Source organism: Pristiophorus japonicus, chromosome 18 (genome assembly GCF_044704955.1).
Source record: "Pristiophorus japonicus isolate sPriJap1 chromosome 18, sPriJap1.hap1, whole genome shotgun sequence".
Lineage (NCBI taxonomy): Eukaryota > Metazoa > Chordata > Chondrichthyes > Pristiophoridae > Pristiophorus > Pristiophorus japonicus.
In genome coordinates, this window is record NC_091994.1 from 88587431 (window position 1) to 88606374 (window position 18944).

The following is an 18944-nucleotide window of genomic DNA, read 5'->3' on the forward strand; positions in this document are numbered from 1 at the left end:
AAAGCAAGCGCTTTACTCGGAACTCCTACATGGCAAGCGAGCCACAGTTGGGCAGAGGAAATGTTTCGAGATCACCCTCAAAGCCTCCTTGATCAAATGCAACATCCCCACCGACACCTGGGAGTCCCTCGCCAAAGACCGCCCTAAGTGGAGGAAGAGCATCTGGGAGGGCACTGAGCACCTCGAGTCTTGTCACCAGAAAACAAATGCAGGCAGCGGAAGGAGCATGCAGCAAACCAGACTCCCCACCCACCCTTTCCTTCAATGACTGTCTGTCCCACCTGCGACAGAGACTGTAATTCCCGTATTGGACTGTTCAGTCACCTGAGAACTCACTTTTGGAGTGAAAGCAAGTCTTCCTCGATTTCGAGGGACTGCCTATGATGATGATGATGATGATAATATGATGGTGTAGGGCATTGTGTCACCTTGTCATCATCATCATCATCATCATAGGCGGTCCCTCAAAACGAGGATGACTTGCTTCCATGCCATAAAGGGATGAGTTCACAGGTGTTTCAATGAAGGACCTAATATTCCAGATCCCAAACTACATCTTGAAGGGTGGAAGATGCCTGTGCGTGGATTTTTTTAACGTGTGGTGGCCGTTGCACAGCATCCATCACATGGGCTTGACAGAGCTAGGTCTTGGTCTAGTGGCAAGGATTAACCAAGACAACTGGAGACCAGCTCTGCTGCACGGACCTAGTGTGCACACATATCGCAGTGTGGGCTGGCCCATGCTGCCCCTGGGCCTCGAACTGTCGCCTCTCCTGGGCCCCGATCACATCCCTCTACGAACTCTTGCCGCTCCTTCGCCCCGACCTCGCCGCTCCTGCTGTACCTGTCCGCACTGCAGTCAGCCGTCGCCCTCCTGCAGCAGCATGCACTGCTCCCTCTAATGGCCCCGGCCTGCTGATGGTCTTGTGTGACAGGAAAAGGCCATTAGGCCCAACAAGTCCATTCCTTTCTCAATGGTCAGCCCCACTTACCCACCCGCTCTCTATATTGCCCAATCCCTTCTCTCTCCAGAAGCACATCGAATCGAGTCCATTTCAAAGGCCTTCCCGGACACACTATCAGATTGCCTGACACGCAACACTTGTATTCCCGCACAAGTCACAAACAGGCAGGATTACAGAAAATGCTTTAAAAAAAAACCCTTTCTCTCGTCATAGCAACAACGATCAAACAAGCTGCGGTGGCAGGGGATGAGATCTGCTATTGGCAAGGTCTCACACTTCAACAGCTTTGGAAGAAGACAAGTGTGAGTAAAACGATACGGGAATGAGTTTAACCATGACTGCGGCACGAGAGCTTTGAGTTGCTGTTAAAGTTGGAATACCTGAGTCAGCCAATAGTTAACCAGGTTGCTTATTAGTGTGGCTGTGCTAATGTGATTCATGGCATTAAAAGACCCACTAAAACATTCCATCCTTTGTAGGTAAGTGCATCTGAATGATTTAGATACTTATCACTTGTCAAAGCACATACGCATTCACTGAATACTTTTGTCAAGCAAATAATAAGGGGAAATTCCAAACTATCATTTATTTTTATATCCTTTCTCATTCCTCCCTTCTCCTCAAGGTTACTGACTCCTCGATCGGGTTCAGTTCGAGTGGTGTTGTCAACCTCCGGTACCTTACCTAAAGTTAAACCTCCGCTGGGCGGGCCACATTGTCCGCATGCCCGACACGAGACTCCCAAAGCAAGTGCTCTACTCGGAACCCTGACACGGCAAGCGAGCCCCAGGTGGGCAGAGGAAATGTTTCAAGGACATCCTCAAAGCCTCCTTGATAAAGTGCAACATCCCCACCGACACCTGGGAATCCCTGGCCAAAGACCGCCCTAAGTGGAGGAAGAGCATCCGGGAGGGCGCTGAGCACCTTGAGTCTCGTCACCGAGAGCATGCAGAAAACAAGCGCAGGCAGCGGAAGGAGTGTGCAGCAAACCAGACTCCCCGCCCACCCTTTCCCTCAACCACCGTCTGTCCCACCTGTGACAGAGACTGTAATTCCTGTATTGGACTGTACAGTCACCTGAGAACTCACTTTTAGAGTGGAAGCAAGTCTTCCTCGATTTCAAGGGACTGCCGATGATGATGATGTCACCTGAGTGGCAACACTTCATGTCTGAGCCTGAATGGGGAGCGGCAGCGTGATATTCAATCGCCAGGGCCGATCCTGTCCGCCCGTAACACCTACATCCATGTTGCAGCACTGGGAGTAATCAGGATCCCTACCTGATCTCCCTCCTCCTGAGTCCAGGCACATTGAAACCAGTTGTAGCGCTCCGACTACTGATCTAGATGAAATCAGCTAATCCTGCACAAACCAGGAATCCAACCTGGGTCCTCCTGGACAAAAGCAAAATACTGCAGATGCTAGAATCTGAAATAAAAACAGAAAATGCTGGAAATACTCAGCGGGTCAGGCAGCATCTGTGGGGAGAGAAACCGAGTTAACGTTTCGGGTCTGTGACCCTTCGTCAGAGCTGGAAAACTTCGAGATGCAACAGATTCTTAAGGAAGTGCAGGGGCAGTGAGAGGGAGAGCGGAGGAACAAACTAATGGAAAGTTCTGTGATAGGGTGGATGTCAGGAGAGATTTAAGAGATAAAAGAGACGATGGGCAAAAATGAGATGGTAATGGCACAAGTTACGAAACAAAAGAAGAGTCCAGATGGGGTGTGAATGGAGGAATCATCGCCAGCTGCCATGGGAAAGAGAAAAACAATAAAAAGGTGGGGGTGGGTTGTAAAAACAAAAGGGAGGAAAAGGGGAAAAGTATGGGCACAGGTTATGGTCTGAAATTGCTGAACTCGATGTTGAGTCCAGAAGGCTGTAAAGTGTCTAAATGAAAGATGAGGTGCTGTTCCTCGAGCTTGCGTTGAGCTTCGTTGGAACAGTGTAGGAGGCTGAGGACGGAGAGGTCAGAGTGGGAGTGGAGCGGAGAATTAAAGTGACAGGCGACCGGAAGCTTGGGGTCACGTCTTCCTGGTCTTCCTGGTCTGTGCGACTCAATCACCACAGCTGCCAGTGCACTCACCCGCTTTCTATTTCAAATAACTGGATTCAGTCTGACATGTACCAATAAATTAATTTGAAAGAGCTCTGTTTTTGGCTGAGATTTGTTTTGTATATTTAGTGGCAAAGCATCAAGCCGCTTCAGGCAAATGTAACAAAGACATCTAAGAGATTCAGCTCTGCTGGTTGCTTCGAGCATATCAAGAACTGGAAATATTGTGCTTGTAGGGACAGCATTGGCTCAGTGGTACCACTCTCACCTCTGAGTCAGAAGGTTGTGGGTTTAAACCCCACTCCTGAGATTTGAGCATATTATCTAGGCTGAGACTCCAGCATAGCAGTGAACTAGTGCAGCACTGTCGGAGGTGCCGTCTTTCAGACAAGACATTAAATTGAGGCTCCGTCTGCCCTCTCAGGTGGAGGTAAAAGATCCCATGCTCTATTTTAAAGAAGAACAGGTTGTTCTCTCCGGTGACCTGGCCAATATTTATCTCTCAACTCACACAGTGTCAGCCGTTGCTCAGTGGGTGTCCCACTCGCCTGAGTCAGAAGGTTGTGGGTTCAAGTCCCACTCCAGGGACTTGAGCACAAAAATCTAGGCTGATGCTCCAGTGCAGTGCTGAGGGAGTGCTGCCCTGTTGGAGGCGCCATCTTTCGGGTGAGACGTTAAACTGAGGTCCCGTCTGCTCTCTCAGGTGGACAAAAAAGATCCCATGGCACTATTTTGATAGAAAAGCGGGGGAGTTATCCCCGGTGTCCTAACCAATATTTATCCCTCAATCAATACGACCAAAAAACAGATTATCAGGTCATTATCACATTGCTGTTTGTGGGAGCTTACTGTGTGCAAATTGGCTGTCATGTTTCCTACATTACAACAGTGACTACACTCCAAGAAATACTTCATTGGCTGTAAAGCGCTTTGAGATGCCCGATGGACTTGAAAGACACTATATAAATGCAAATCTTGCTTTATGACTAAAATAATTATCTGATAATTTATCTCATTGTTGTTTGTGGCACTTTGCTATGTGAAAATTGGCTCCCAAGCTTGCCTAGTTTGCAACAGTGACTGCACTTCAAATGTACTTCATTGGCTATAAGGCGTTTTGGGAAGTGTTGAGGTGGTCAACAACACTATATAAGGCTTTCCTTCTTTTGATATCTAGTTCTCTATGTAGCATATGGAGAAAGAGTCAGACTGAATACTGTGAGCTCAAAGTAAAGTGTGACCTTAGTCTTTTATTGCAGGTCTCCAAGGTGCCTCTTCAACATGTGAAGCCTTCTTAAATACCTGTGCTCCCAAGGGATTATGGGACTCCGGGGAATGAGCCCTCTGGTGGCTGTACAGAGTAAATACCAGTCCACATATATAACAACATTCCCCCCCCCACCAAAGTCAATAGTGTAACTATTTACAATGTGAGTCGATCTGGGGCCCTTCTTGCCCTGGTTGATCGTCTCGGTGTGAAAGCTGGTGTTGTTGAATCATTTGTTGGGCCCTCGCTGGGCTGCTGTGCAGCTGGCCTTGCTGGGCTGCCTGGTGTGTTGGGCCCTGCAGGGCTGCTGTGGATGATGGGTTCTGCTTCATGGTCAACTGCTGAATCGGTTGCCACTTGTGTGTGTGTTGGAGGGTCAAAAAAGGTAGGGTCCAAGGTGGGTTGCTCTGGATAGTCCGTGAATCTGAGTTTGATTTGGTCCAAGTGTTTCCTGTGAATGAGTCCATTTGAAAGTTTGACCCGAAACACCCTGCTCCCCTCTTTGGCCATGACAGTGCTGGGAGCCACTTGGGACCTTGTCCATAATTTAATACAATTACAGGATCGTTGACTTCAATCGCACATGACACATTTGCGCTATCATGGTATGCACTTTGTTGAAGGCGCCTGCTCTCTACCTGATCATGTAGATCAGGGTGAACTAACGAGAGCCTTGTCTTAAATGCTCTTTTCATGAGCAGTTCAGCAGGTGGGATCCCAGTGAGTGAGTAGGGTCTCGTGCGGTAGCTAAGCAGGACTCGGGATAGGCGAGTCTGCAGTGAGCCTTCAGTTACCCTCTTCAAGCCTTGCTTAATGGTTTGCACTGCTCTCTCTGCCTGATGATTGGACGCTGGTTTAAACAAGGCAGATGTGACATGTTTGATCCCATTACGGGTCATGAATTCTTTGAACTCAGCACTGGTAAAACATGGCCCATTGTCGCTCACCAGGACATCGGGTAAGCCGTGTGTGGCAAACATGGCCCGCAGGCTTTCAGTGGTGGCAGCGGACGTGCTAGCCGACATTATCTCACATTCAATCCACTTGGAGTACGCGTATACAACCACAAGGAACATTTTACCCAAGAACGGGCCTGCATTGTCGACGTGTACCCTAGACAACGGTTTGGAGGGCCAAGATCATAAACTTAGCAGCGCCTCCCTGGGTACATTGCTTAACTGCGAGCATGTATTACATCTGTGAACGCAGGACTCTTAAGTCCGCATTGATACCGGGCCACCACAAGTGGGATCTGGCTATCGCTTTCATCATGCCTGGGTGGGTATTGTGGAGGTCATTGATGAAGGTGTCTCTGCCCTTCTTGGGGACCACTACTCGATTGCCCCACAGAAGGCAGTCTGCCTGTATAGACATTTCATTTTTGCGCTGCTGGAACGACTTTATCTCTTCCTGCATTTCCACTGGGACACTGGACCAGCTCCTGTGAAGCACACAGCTTTCGACTAGAGATAATAAGGGTTCCTGGCTTGTCCAGGTTTTGATCTGCTGGGCAGTGACGGGTGATTGCTCACTCTCAAATACTTCCATAACCATGGCTAGATCTGCGGGCTGCGCCATTTCCACCCACCTACTGAGAGCATCGGCGCAGTTTTCTGTGCCTGGCCTGTGGCGGATGGAGTAGTTGTATGTGGACAACGCGAGCACCCATCTCTGGATGCGGGCCGATGCGTTGGTATTTATCCCTTTATTCTCGGAAAATAGGGATGTAAGTGGCTTATGGTCAGTTTCCAATTCGAATTTTATCCCAAACAGGTATTGATGCATTTTCTTTACCCCATAGTCACACGCTAACGCTTCGTTTTCAATCATGCTGAAGGCTCTCTCGGCCTTAGACAGACTCCTGGATGCATAAGCAACCGGTTGCAGTTTCCTGAAATCATTGGCTTTTTGCAATACACACCCGACGCCATATGACGACGCATCACATGCTAGTACCAAACGCTTACATGGATCATACAACAGAAGCAATTTGTTTGAGCATAACAATTTTCTCGCTTTTACAAAGGCATTTTCTTGGCTTTTGCCCCAAACCCATTCGCCCCCTTTTTGTAGTAAGACATGTAGTGGTTCTAGCAGGGTGCTGAGACCTGGTAAGAAGTTACCAAAGTAGTTCACGAGTCCCAGAAACGACCGCAGCTCTGTCACGTTCTGTGGCCTCAGTACATTCTCGATTGCCTCCATCTTCGCGTTGGTGGGCCTGATGCCATCCGCCGTAATCCTCCTTCCCAGGAATTCCACTTCAGGTGCCAGGAAAATGCAGTTCGAGCATTTTAACCTGAGCCCAATGCGGTTGAGTCAATTAAGAACCTCCTCCAGGTCCTGCAGGTGCTCAACAGTGTTCCAACCTGTGACCTAGATGTCGTCCTGGAAGACCACAGTGTGCGGGATTGACTTCAGTAAACTTTCCATGTTTCTCTGGAATATCGCCGCCGCTGATCGGATTCCAAACGGGCATTTGTTATAAACAAAAAGATCTTTGTGCGTGTTGATGCAGATGAGGGCCTTCGATGATTCCTCCAGTTCCTGTGTCATGTAGGCTGAAGTCAGTTCCAGCTTCGTGAACATCTTTCCTCCCACCAGCGTTGCAAAGAGGTCATCAGCTTTTGGTAGTGGGTATTGGTCCTGCAGGGAGAAACGATTGATAGTTACTTTGTAATCGCCACAGATTCTGACGGTGCCGTCTCCCTTGAGGACTGGGACAATAGGACTGGCCCACTCGCTGAACTCGATCGGTGAAATGGTGCCCTCTCATTGCAGCCGGTCTAGCTCGATCTTTGCCCTTTCTCTCATCATGTACGGTACTGCTCTCGCCTTGTGATGGATGGGTCGCGCCCCCGGAATTAGGTGGATCTGCACTTTTGCTCCTTGGAATTTCCCAATGCCTGGTTCGAACAACGAAGGAAATTTGTTTAAGACCTGGGCACACGAAGTGTCCTCAGTGGGCGATAGCGCTCGGACGCCGTCCCAGTTTCCAGCGTATCTTTCCCAGTCATCTTCTGCCGAGCAGCGTGGGACCATCGCCCGGTACCACCCAGAGTGGTAGCTTGTGCACCGCTCCATTGTAGGAGATCTTTACGGTAGCACTGCCGATTACAGGAATCAATTCTTTCGTGTAAGTTCTTAGTCTCGTGCGAATTGGAGTTAAGACTGGCCTTGAGGCCTTGTTGCACCCCAACCTTTCGAAAGTCTTTTTACCCATGACGGACTGGCTCGCGCCCGTGTCCAGCTCCATTGACACAGGGGGTCCATTTAGTTCAACATTCAGCATTATCGGGGGACAATTCGTGGTGAATGTGTGCACCCCATGTACCTCTGCCTCCTCTATCTGAGGCTCCGATTCATAGTGATCCTCCGTGGGTCTGTCCTCCTCTGCAACGTGGTGGTTTGCAGGTTTAACAGGCTTAGCAGCTCGCCTGCACACTCATTGGAGGTGGCCCATTGTTCCACAGCCCTTGCAAACGTATCCTTTGAATCGGCATGAATAGAAACAATGAGCACCCATGCAGCGCCAACAAGGTGTTAATGGCCTTGCATTCATCACCCTTGATGGTGGACTCTGAGACATCTGCAGACGTGTAGCTGCAGGTATGTGTGACCTGGCCTGTAGGTTACGATTCGAAAACAACATCACTTTGTTCACAGTACTTGTAGCAGCACTTGTGTGCTGAGAGATTTGCTTAGTATTGTCACTGGCGGCAATGAACGCCTGGGCTATCGCTATGGCCTTACTCAAGGTTGGGATCTCTACATCAGTCAAAAGCTTGCGAAGTATGGTTTCGTGGCCAATGCCGAGTACGAAAAAGTCTCTGAGCATGTGCTCCAAATGTCCTGCAAGGCGTCTCAGCTCGGCGACATAACTCGCCACTTCCTGGCCTTCAGACCTTTTGTAGGTGTAGAACCGGTACCTCGCCATCAGAACGCTTTCCTTTGGGTTCAAATACTCTCGGATCAGTGTGCACAAATCATTGTACGATTTGTCTGTGGGTTCCGCTGGAGTGAGCAGGTTCTTCATGAGGCCATACGTTGGTGCCCCACAGATGGCGAGGAGGATCGCTCTACGTTTGGCAGTGCTCTCCTCCCCATCTAGCTCGTTGCCCACGAAGTATTGGTCGAGTCGCTCCCAATCATCTCCCTCTGAAAATTTCTCCAGGATGCTCCACTGTTCTCTGCATCTTTGGGTTCGCTATCTGTATCTCGTCGGCAGTTGTTGTGTATCGAGAAAGAGTCAGACTGAACACTGTGACCTCAAAGTAAAGTGTGACCGTAGTCTTTTATTGCAGGTCGCCAGAGTGCCTCTCCAACCTGTGAAGCCTTCGTAAATACCTGTGCTCCCAAGGTATTATGGGATCCCTTGGGATTCCGGGGAATGAGCCCTCTGGTGGCTGTACAGAGTAAATACAAGTCCACATATATAACACTGGAGGCAGGAGAAGAAGCATGTGATGCTTGATTGCAGAAATTCAGTGCGAACATTTCGATTTGGTGCAGAGTGGTGTTGTGACTGTAGCAGCTTCTGTGCTCATGACACAGACTTGGAAACCTTGGGTCTCCAATAACGCCTGTGCTGCTGCGCCAGTCATGCTCTGATATGCCCATACAGCCGTGCTTGACCCCAGTCTGCACTTGTATTGGGTCTGTGGTAGATCCGTTGATGAGGATCACGGCTTGCATGTCATCGTGAAGCAGGCGGAGGATGGTGTCAAATTTTTGAGGACAGCCGAATTTGAAGAGGACATGCCATAATCCCTCATGGTTGACAGAGTCAAAGGCCTTTTTGAGGTCAAAGAAGGCCATGTACAGAGGTTGGTGCTGCTCCCTGCATTTTTCTTGGATTTGTGCACGGTGAAAATCATGTCCGTTGTGCCCCTTAGTGGGCAGAATCCGTATTGCGACTCTGGGAGGAGCTTTTCAGTCACTGGGAGGAGAAGATTGAGGAGGATTCTTGCAACAATTTTCCCTGCGGCAGACAGCAGGGAAACTTCCCTGTAATTATCGTAATAAGTCTTGTCACCTTTCTTGAAAACGGTCACGATTACAGCGTCTCTGAGATCCCCCAGCATGCTCTCCTCCTTCCAGATGAGAGTGATGTCATGGATTCGCTCCAAGAGTACTTCTCCGCCATGCTTTAGTACTTTGGTGGGGATTTCACCTGCTCCTGAGGCCTTGTTGTTTTTCAGCTGCCAGATGGCCTTTTCTACCTTTTGCCAGGCTGGTGTTGTGCCGAGATGGTGGCGGGTGGCATGCTGTGGGATTGAGTCGAGGCCTTCCACGTCAAACACAGAGTCTTGGTTAAGGAGATCTTCGAAGTGCTCCTTCCAGCAGGTATTGACTGCCTCTCTGTCCCTGATGAGCACCTCTCCGTTCTTAGCCCTCAATGGGGTAGGACCTTGGGTGCTTGGGCCGCAGGTGGTCTTGACTGCAAGGCTGTATCGTTGCACCAATGGTCTTCTCAATCTTTCTCACTGCAACGCTTCATCTAACCACCAACAAGCTCCCGTTGGAGTGGAGCTAATCTACAGGACAAACAGGAAATTGTTCAACCTCCATCGCTGCCAGTTGAGTACCAAGGTTGTCCCAACCTGTCATTGAATTACAGTATGCAGACAGCGCTTGTGTTTGCGCACACTCAGAGGTCAAACTCCAAATCAGCGTTGACACCTTCACTGAAGTGTACAAGAGTCTTGGACTTACATTAAACATCCATAAGATAAAGGTTCTCTACCAACCTGCCCTCGCCTCACCGTACTGCCCCCCGATCATCAAGATCCACGACAAGACCTAGGACAGCGTGGACCACTTTCCATACTTCTGGAGCCTCCTGACAGCGAGGGCAGACATCGATGACAAAACCCAACACCGCCTTCAATGTGCCAGTGCAGCCTTCGGTCGACTGAGGAAAAGTGTGTTCAAAGACCAAGTTCTCAAACCTGGCACCAAGCTCATGGTCTACAGAGCAGTAGTGATTCCCACCCTCCTTTATGCTTCAGAGACATGGACAATGTACAGTAGGCACCTCAAAGCACTGGAGAAGTACTACCAACGTTGCCTCCGCAAAATTCTGCAAATCCAGTGACAGGCTAGGTGCACCAACGTCAGTGTTCTCTCTCAGGCCAACATCCCCAGCATCGAAGCATTGACCACGCTCAATCAGCTCCGATGGGCGGGCCACATAGTGCACACGCCTGATACAAGGCTCCCAAAACAGGCGCTCTACTCCGAGCTCCGTCACGGCAAGCGAGCCCCAGGAGGGCAGAGAAAACGCTTCAGGGGCACCCTCAAAGCCTCCCTGAAAAAATGTAACATCCTCACCAACTCTTGAGAATCTCTGGCCCAAGACCGCTCAAAGTGGGGAAGAAGATTCGGGAAGGCGTCGAACACTTTGAGTCTCTTTGCCGGCAGCACGCGGCAGTCAAGTACAAACAGTGGAAGAAGCGTACGACAACCCAAGCACCCCACCCACCTGTCCCTTCAACCACCACCTACCTCACCCATGACAGAGACTGTAGGTCCCGCATTGGACTCATCAGCCACCTTCGAACTCATGTTAGTGTGGAAGCAAGTCACCCTCGACTCCGAGGGACTGTCTAAGAAGAGATATGCCCAGAAGTTGCTGTTGATGTCAGTGGATGAACACCAAACACATTCTTACTACATTCTTTTGTCTGCGATAGTAATGCAGGCATTAACAAAGTTATTTTGAATAAGTTAATGACCCTGAATTTCCTCAGACTTTCTGCTGCGGTAACTTTGCCGGAGGTGCGATTTGTGTACACATGGAGACGGAGTTTCCTCCCCACTTCCGGTGAAGAATAAACAGAAAGTCAAAGGAAACTCAGGGCCATTGTCTCTGATTGATCACAGAGGACAACCACAGAATGCATTACACACTCAGCCACTGGCATCAACAATGGCAGGTTCTGGGTTGCAGTGAACTGAAAACATCACGGCCTCCCCCAACATCACAGAGCCTGGTTACTCCACGTGTCTACGGCAAGGAATTGTGGTTATTCCATGTAGCCAAAATGTCTAAGGGGTGACCTGATGGAGCTCTTCCTGATTAAAATGGGTTGAGAGAAGATGATAGATTGTTCCCATGGGTCAGTGAGGCAGTATCAAGTGGCACAAATTGAAAGGAAGGTTGGAAACACATCTTTACACAGGTAATGGTTGGAATGTGGAATTCTCATCCACAAACCATTGGTGAAGCAGAATCCATCAATTCTTTTGAAAGAGAATTAGATGGTTGCTTAAAAATGAGAACTGTTAAAATGTGGGAAACAAGCAGGACAGTGAGACGGAATTATATGGCTACAAAAGGAGCGGCGGGAGGCGGCATGCCACTGCAGGGAGCTGCGCGAGTCGGTTCAGGAGGGCGACGACTTGGAGGAGGATGTTTGATGTTTGATGTTCCCTCGCAGGTCAGGGCCGCTCTGTGCTGGGCTGCATCCATGCCGCTCCTTTTGTAGCTATAGCCCAGGTCGCTGATGGGAGTGCGGGCAGGTACAGCGGGAGCAGCGAGGTCGGGGCGAAGGAGCGGCGGGAGATTGCAGAGCGACATGATTGGGGCCCAGGAGAGGTGAGGGCCCAGGGGCAGCACGTGCCAGCCCACACTGCGATATGTGTGTGCGCTAGGTCTGTGCAGCCGAGCTGGTCTCCATTTGTCCTGGTTAACCCTTGCCACTGGACCAAGACCTAGCTCTGTCAAGCCCGTGTGGTGGCTGGTGTGCAACGGCCACCACACGTTAAAAAAATCCACACACAGGCATCTTCCACCCTTCAACATGTAGCTTGGGACATGGAATGTCAGGTCCCTCATTGTGACACCTGTGAACTTTTTGGTGTGGAAGCAAGTCATCCTCAATACGAGGTGTTATGTCCTTGGATGCTCTGATAATGACTCCACGAGGCAATGTGTTGCACTTGAACTGTAGTGACCTTAGTCCTTTATTGATAACTCCAGTGTGAGGATCACACCGATTGGCCTGCCTTTTATACTAGGCCAGGCACACCTGTACAGGTAACCTACAAGTCTCCCACTGCTGTGCCCTCTGGTGGCACACCTTGTGATAGTACCAACAGTAGCCATGTAGGATACATGGCATCAATCTCCCCGAAGCCTTTAGTGCATTGACTGTGCTCTGGGCTTAGCTCTATCTGGTTGACGCTTGGCGAGTTGTTCAAATCTTGGGTGAGTAGTTGGTATTACGTTGGCAGTAAAGTGTTGGTGGTTGCTGTTTGTGTGTGTCCCTGACCACTCCACTCTCCACACCCACCCCCCCCCCCCACATATGGATTATGCCAGAAGCTCATTGCATTCATATACATTCAAGTCCAGAAAAACAAGTTTGCGTTACATTTGTGGTTCAGTTGTGAGACAAGAATGTTAGACTGGTGAGATACATTATTGATGCGGTGACTGGTGCATAAGGACATGCTAGTTCCAGAACTGCTGGATGGTGGCTGCACAGTACCCAGTGCTGGCAGTGGGAACCAGGTTGGCTCAAGTTGCCTGCTCTTGGGGCTGTTGTTCCTAGCGTCAGGCAGGTTCACAGATGCCTGTGACCTCCCTGTCCTTTCTTTGCGCCCTGGGTTGCTGCTGCTCCCTGAGAAACTGTCGTCGAGCAGTGTACAGGGAACTGCTGACTCGCTAGCCTGGGCATTGTTTGGTTTGGGATCCTGGCTGGTCCCGGTCCCCTTTGGGAGGACTGCTGCGGGTGACCCTTCGTTCCCGGGTATGGCCTTGGTGGCGATGGGGTCTGGGGACTACGCCTTAGCACAGTTTGCTCTTTCAGGCTCGTGATGGTTGGTGCCATCGGGTGCCTGAGAAGCAGAGCCGATCAGGGGCAGGGTATCGATACCGATGCCGTTGCCCTCCTGAGAACACTTGCTCTGCAGCTTGTGTGTATCGGCTGCTTGTGGCCATACTCCATGGTGCATAACTCTGGTCCCAGGCACGCAGGCTACAGCGTTGGATAGCTCGCTGGACCTGTGTGCTCCCGATGGGTGTCTGCCCACTGCCTTGGCTGTGTGCAGTTGAAATCCTACATCGCACAACGTTTCATTACTTATTGTGAATACCCTGTAGCTCCGATCACAATCGCCCGACTTTTCCTTGCTTATTGCATGTACACAACTTTGATCATCAGTTACACATTTTATCTCTAACTCACGGTTGCTATTACATTGCTTGAGTGTGTGGAACTGTCCCTTTAAGTGTGGTGGGTTGCAGGCCTCCTTTAAGAGAGCCTTGCTTTCTCTACCCCAATCCTCTTCTCCGTTTGGTGCCACGTGTTGCTTCTTCAGCGCTGCACCTCGTGATCTGGCCGCCGCCATCTTTTTTTTCAGCGCATTTACTCGTGGTTCGGACGCCATCGTTCCTCTATCCATGGTGTCAACTGCGGTGATCCTCTTCTTTTCGGGTTCTGCTTCCGGAGATGGGAAGTCACCTCTGGATCCGATTTTCTTTCTCTGGATTCCTGCCACTGGAGCCTGGAAGGTGCGCTCGGGTCGTCCCAGCGGGATCATCTCCACGCAGTCGTGCTGTGGGCGGTCTGTGCCTCGGTGCTGTGCTGGTCTGTTCTCTGGTGCCCGATCCAAACTCAGGTGAGGGCTTGTTTTGCCTCTGAGTGCAGAGGATGTTGATCGCTGGAGGGGTGAAGATTTCTCACTTCCAACGGATCTTCTCCATCCAGCTTCTTCCGAGCAGCGTTGGTCCATCACCTGCAACAATCCACAGAGGTAACTTGTGCACCGCGCCATCATGGAGTACCTTAACATCCACACTACCAACAACTGGGATAAGTTCATTGGTGTAGGTGCGCTGCTTTGCCTGAACCGGGACCAACTTGTGTCGTTCAGCTTGATTGTCCCATAGCCTCTCAAAGGCTTCTTGATTCATTACTGACTGGCTCGCCCCCGTGTCCACTTCCATGAAGACTGGAACGCCATCTATCTCAACTTCCATCCTCAGCGGGGAACACTCGGTGGTGCAGGTAAACATGCTATATACCTCCCCGTGGGACTGGGCTGCCTCTTTGCCTATCGTTTCATAATCCACGCTGGATTCATGGCCATCTGCAGACCCTTCATCGACACAGTGAGTCATATTTCTCTTACACATTCGCTGGAGGTGGCCCTTTCTGCTGCAGCCTTTACATACATAGTCTTTAAAACTGCTCTGGTGAGCCCTGTGATTCCCTCCGCAACGCCAGCATGGAGCTACTCGATTAGCCCTCCTCGGCGGACTCTGAGTTAAGGGACTCGGGGGCCTGTTCTCTCTTCCCTGAGAAGGTTTGCATTCTACAGTCCAGCCTCTAAAAGGCGCCACTCTGTGCACAGTACTTGCTGGGTTTGAGTCCTGAGGGTGAGTCATCGGCCTAGAGTTGCAGGTCGAGGTCATGAATGCCTGGCTCACAGAGATGGTCTTATGCAGTGTGACTGTGGTATCTGCCGACAGTAGCTTATGAAGAAGGCCCTCATGGCCGATTCCAATGACAAAAATGTCCCGCAGCGCTTCGGTGAGGTGGTTGTCGAAATCTCACGGTGTCGCCGGCCTCCTGAGGTCTGCAGCATATTTCGCGATTTCCTGGTCTTCGGGCCGTCAGTGGGTGGAGAACCGGTGTCTGGCTGTGAGGATGCTATCCTTGGGCTTGAGTTGCTCATGGATCAGTGTTACGAGCTCCTCATACGTCTTGGTCATTGTCTTCACTGGTGCCAGCAAGTCCCTGACAAGGTCATAGACAGTGGGCCCACAACTGGTTAGCAGGATAGCTCTGCGCTTGCCCGCCAGTGTGGCCAGGTTGTCTCCTGCCAGGTCATTTGCTGGCAGGAGACAATGGTCGCACGTCCCAATCATCACCATCGGCGAACTGCTGCAATGTACCAAGGGTAGCCATTTTCGCATGAAAGTCCTAATCTCGTTGCCAATTGTTATGTCCTTGGATGCTCTGATAATGACTCCACGAGACAATGTGTTTCTTGTACTTGAACTGTAGTGACCTTAGTCCTTTATTGATAACTCCAGTGTGAGGATCACACCTTGCGGCCTGCCTTTTATACTAGGCCAGGCACACCTGTACAGGTAACCTACAAGTCTCCCACTGCTGTGCCCTCTGGTGGCACAGCTTGTGATAGTACAAACAGTAGCCATGTAGGATACATGACGTGAGGGACTGCCTAGGAAGAAGAAGAGAATTATATAGCTCATGTGGAGAAAAGCACGGGCAGAGATTTGATGGACTGGATGGTCTGTTTACATGTTGTATCGTCTGACCCATGGCAGACCTAACTTTGTGGCTGTTTCATGCATGGCCGGCAGGGTGTAGTAATCCGATTTCAGTGTAAGATGTAATTTCCCAGTGATTCTTCTGATATCGCAGTGGGCGTGAAACTGGTGTTTGTCAGTAGAGCAAAACGAGAAACAATGACTCAGCAGTCTGATTTAAGCCCCTCACGATTTACACCCCTGATTTACACCTCTCCCGATTTACACCCCTCAATTTACACCCCCCCTGATTTACACCCCCCAATATCCCCCCTGATTTACACCCCTCAATTTACACCCCCCCTGATTTACACCCCCCAATATCCCCCCTGATTTACACTCCCCCAATATCCCCCCTGATTTACACTCCCCCAATATCCCCCCTGATTTACACCCCCCAATATCCCCCCTGATTTACACTCCCCCAATATCCCCCCTGATTTACACTCCCCCAATATCCCCCCTGATTTACACCCCTCAATTTACACCCCCCCTGATTTACACCCCCCAATATCCCCCCTGATTTACACCCCTCAATTTACACCCCCCCTGATTTACACCCCCCAATATCCCCCCTGATTTACATCCCCCGATTTACCGCCCCCAATTTACACCCACACACCGAATTACACCCCTGATTTATACCCCTCCCGATTTACACCTCTCCCGATTTACCGCCCCTGATTTACACCCCCCCAATATCCCCCCCCCCCGATTTACACCCCTCGATTTCCCCCCCCCGAAATTTACACCCCCTCGATTTACCCTCCTAATTTACACCCCCGATAAACCGCCCGGTTTACACCCCCCCGATCTACACCCCCTGATTTACACCCATCATCCCGATTTACCCCCCCCCCGATTTACACCCCCAGATGTACACCCCCCTATTATACCCACACACACCCCGATTTACACCCCTTGATTTACACCCTCCCGATTTACACCCCCCCGATTTATACACCCCGGCTACACCCCCGATTTCGCCCCCCCCCCACGATTTTCAACCCTCCGATTTGCACCCCTCCCGATTTATACCCCCCCCCGATAAAGCCCCGATTTACCCCCCCCCGATAAAGCCCCGATTTACACCCCCCCCGATTTACAGCCCCCCCGATAAACCCCAAATTTACACCACCCCCCCGATTTTAACCCTTCGATTTACAACCTCTGATTTATACCCCGATTTACACCCCTCCGATTTACATCCCCATGATTTACCCCCCCCCCCCCGATTTACACCACTCGATAAATCCCCGATTTACTCCGCCCCCCGATTTACACTCCCTGATTTATCCCTCCCCCCCCCCCCGGCCCCGATTTACATCCTCCCGATTTACACCCAGTGATTTACAACCCCCCAATTTACCGCCTCCGATTTACACTCCCCAATTCCGCCCCCCCCCGGAAATTTACACCCCCGATAAACCCCCCGGTTTACACCCCACGATTTATACCCCTCCGATTTACATACCTCCCGATTTATACACCCCGGCTACACCTCCCTTGATTTACACCCTCCCCGATAAACCCCCGATTTACACCCCCCTCCCGATCTACACCCGCCCGATATACACCCCCCCCCCCGGTTTATTCCCCCGTGAGTTACATCACGCCCCCCCCCCATTTACACCCCTCCCGATTTATACCCCGATTTACAACCCCCTAGATATACTCCCCCCGGATTTACACACCGATTTACACCCCCCAATAAACCCCCCGATTTATACCCCCGATTTAACCTCCCCCGATAATCCCCCCCCGATTTATACCCCCCGATTTACACCCCCCAATAAACCCCCCGATTTATACCCCCCCCCCGATAAACCCCCCGATTTACAACCCCCCGATTTACAGCCTCCCCGATTTACACCCCCCCAATAAACCCCCCGATTTATACCCCCCGATTTAACCCCCCCCCGATAAACCCCCCGATTTACACCCCCCAGTTTACAGCCCCCCCGATATCCCCCCGATTTACACCCCCTCGAATTACACCCCTCCCGATTCACACCCACCCCCCCCCCCACTTTACATCCCCCCGATTTGCACCCCCCCCCCGATTTACACCCGCCCGATTTACCCTCCCCCCCCCCCGGTTTACTCCCCCATGAGTTACATCACGCCCCCCCCCATTTACCCCCCCCCCCGATTTACAGCCCTCCCGATTTATACCCCGATTTACAACCCCCTAGATATACTTCCCCCGGATTTACACACCGATTTACACCCCCCCCAATAAACCCCCCGATTTTTATACCTCCCGATTTACCCCCCTCCCGATAACCCCCGATTTACAGCCCCCCGATAACCCCCCCCGGATTTATACCCCCGATTTAAACCCCCCCCCCGATAAACCCCCCGATTTACACCCCCCAGTTTACAGCCCCCCCGATATCTCCCCGATTTACACCCCCTCGAATTACACCCCTCCCGATTCACACCCTCCGATTTACAACGCCCCCCCCCCACTTTACATCCCCCCGATTTACACCTCCCGATTTACACACCCGATATAAAAACCCAGCCCTTCCCCGCCTCCCCACCACGATTTATGCCCCTCCCGATTTTCTTTTTAATTGACTGTAATATAGTAAAATGGGTGTGAAAAAGAGGAAGGCTCATCGACCTGCCTTGTTAACTTGTTTCTCTCTCCACAAATGTTACCTGACCTCCTGCATGGTTTCCATCATATTCTGTTTTGAATGAATTGCTGATTCATTATGGCCTGTTAGGCGCGAGTACCGAACGGCGATTTTCTTTTCCCCGCAGTGACTTTAGCTGGTGAGTCATGCTGACAAGATCCCAGGATCAATCCCTGGGCCGTGGTTCGTGAGTCTCAGCCGGGAGTTGGCAGCAAAGAATGAACCTGGATTTATGTGGCACCTTATCACATCTCAAAGCGCTTCACATCCAATGAATTACTGTTTGAAGTGCACTCACTGTTATGCAAACAAATATACGGCCTGCTGCCAGAAAACACATTGAGACAAGTTGGTCTGTTTTTGGTTGTGCAGGTTGAGGGAGGAATTATGGCCAGGGCACCGAGAGAACTCCCTGTGTGGTTTTTAGATTCAGAGACAAGATCAGGCACAGCTGCGATGGCCCTGGTGATTGAGTACATAAGAACATAAGAAATAGGAGCAGGAATACGCCATTCGGCCCCTCGAGCCTGCTCAATAAATCATGGCTGTACTGATCAGCTCCACTTCCCTGTCCGCTCCCCATAACCCTTGACTCCCTTATTGTTCAAAAATTTGTCTATCTCCTCCTTAAATATACCCAACCGCCACAGCTCTCTGGGGTAGAGAATTTCAAAGATTCACGACCCTCTGAGTAGAGGCCACCGACACTCAAACAGCAATTTTAACTCT

At 50.7% G+C, this 18944-nt stretch overlaps 1 protein-coding gene across 4 annotated transcripts in view; it reads right to left on the minus strand.

Moving 5' to 3' along the window:
• The window catches only part of fam131c (family with sequence similarity 131 member C), a 57641-nt gene extending 39169 nt beyond the window's left edge, over positions 1-18472 (minus strand). For 2 of the 4 annotated variants that reach the window (XM_070860943.1, XM_070860940.1), the window contains exon 1: positions 18238-18472. The gene's annotated coding sequence lies outside the window, so the exon portion shown is untranslated. Of the gene's footprint in view, positions 1-2054; positions 2123-18237 lie in introns of those variants that run through there. The other 2 variants (XM_070860941.1, XM_070860942.1) reach the window with 2 other exon arrangements.
• Positions 18473-18944: the final 472 nt, after the last annotated feature.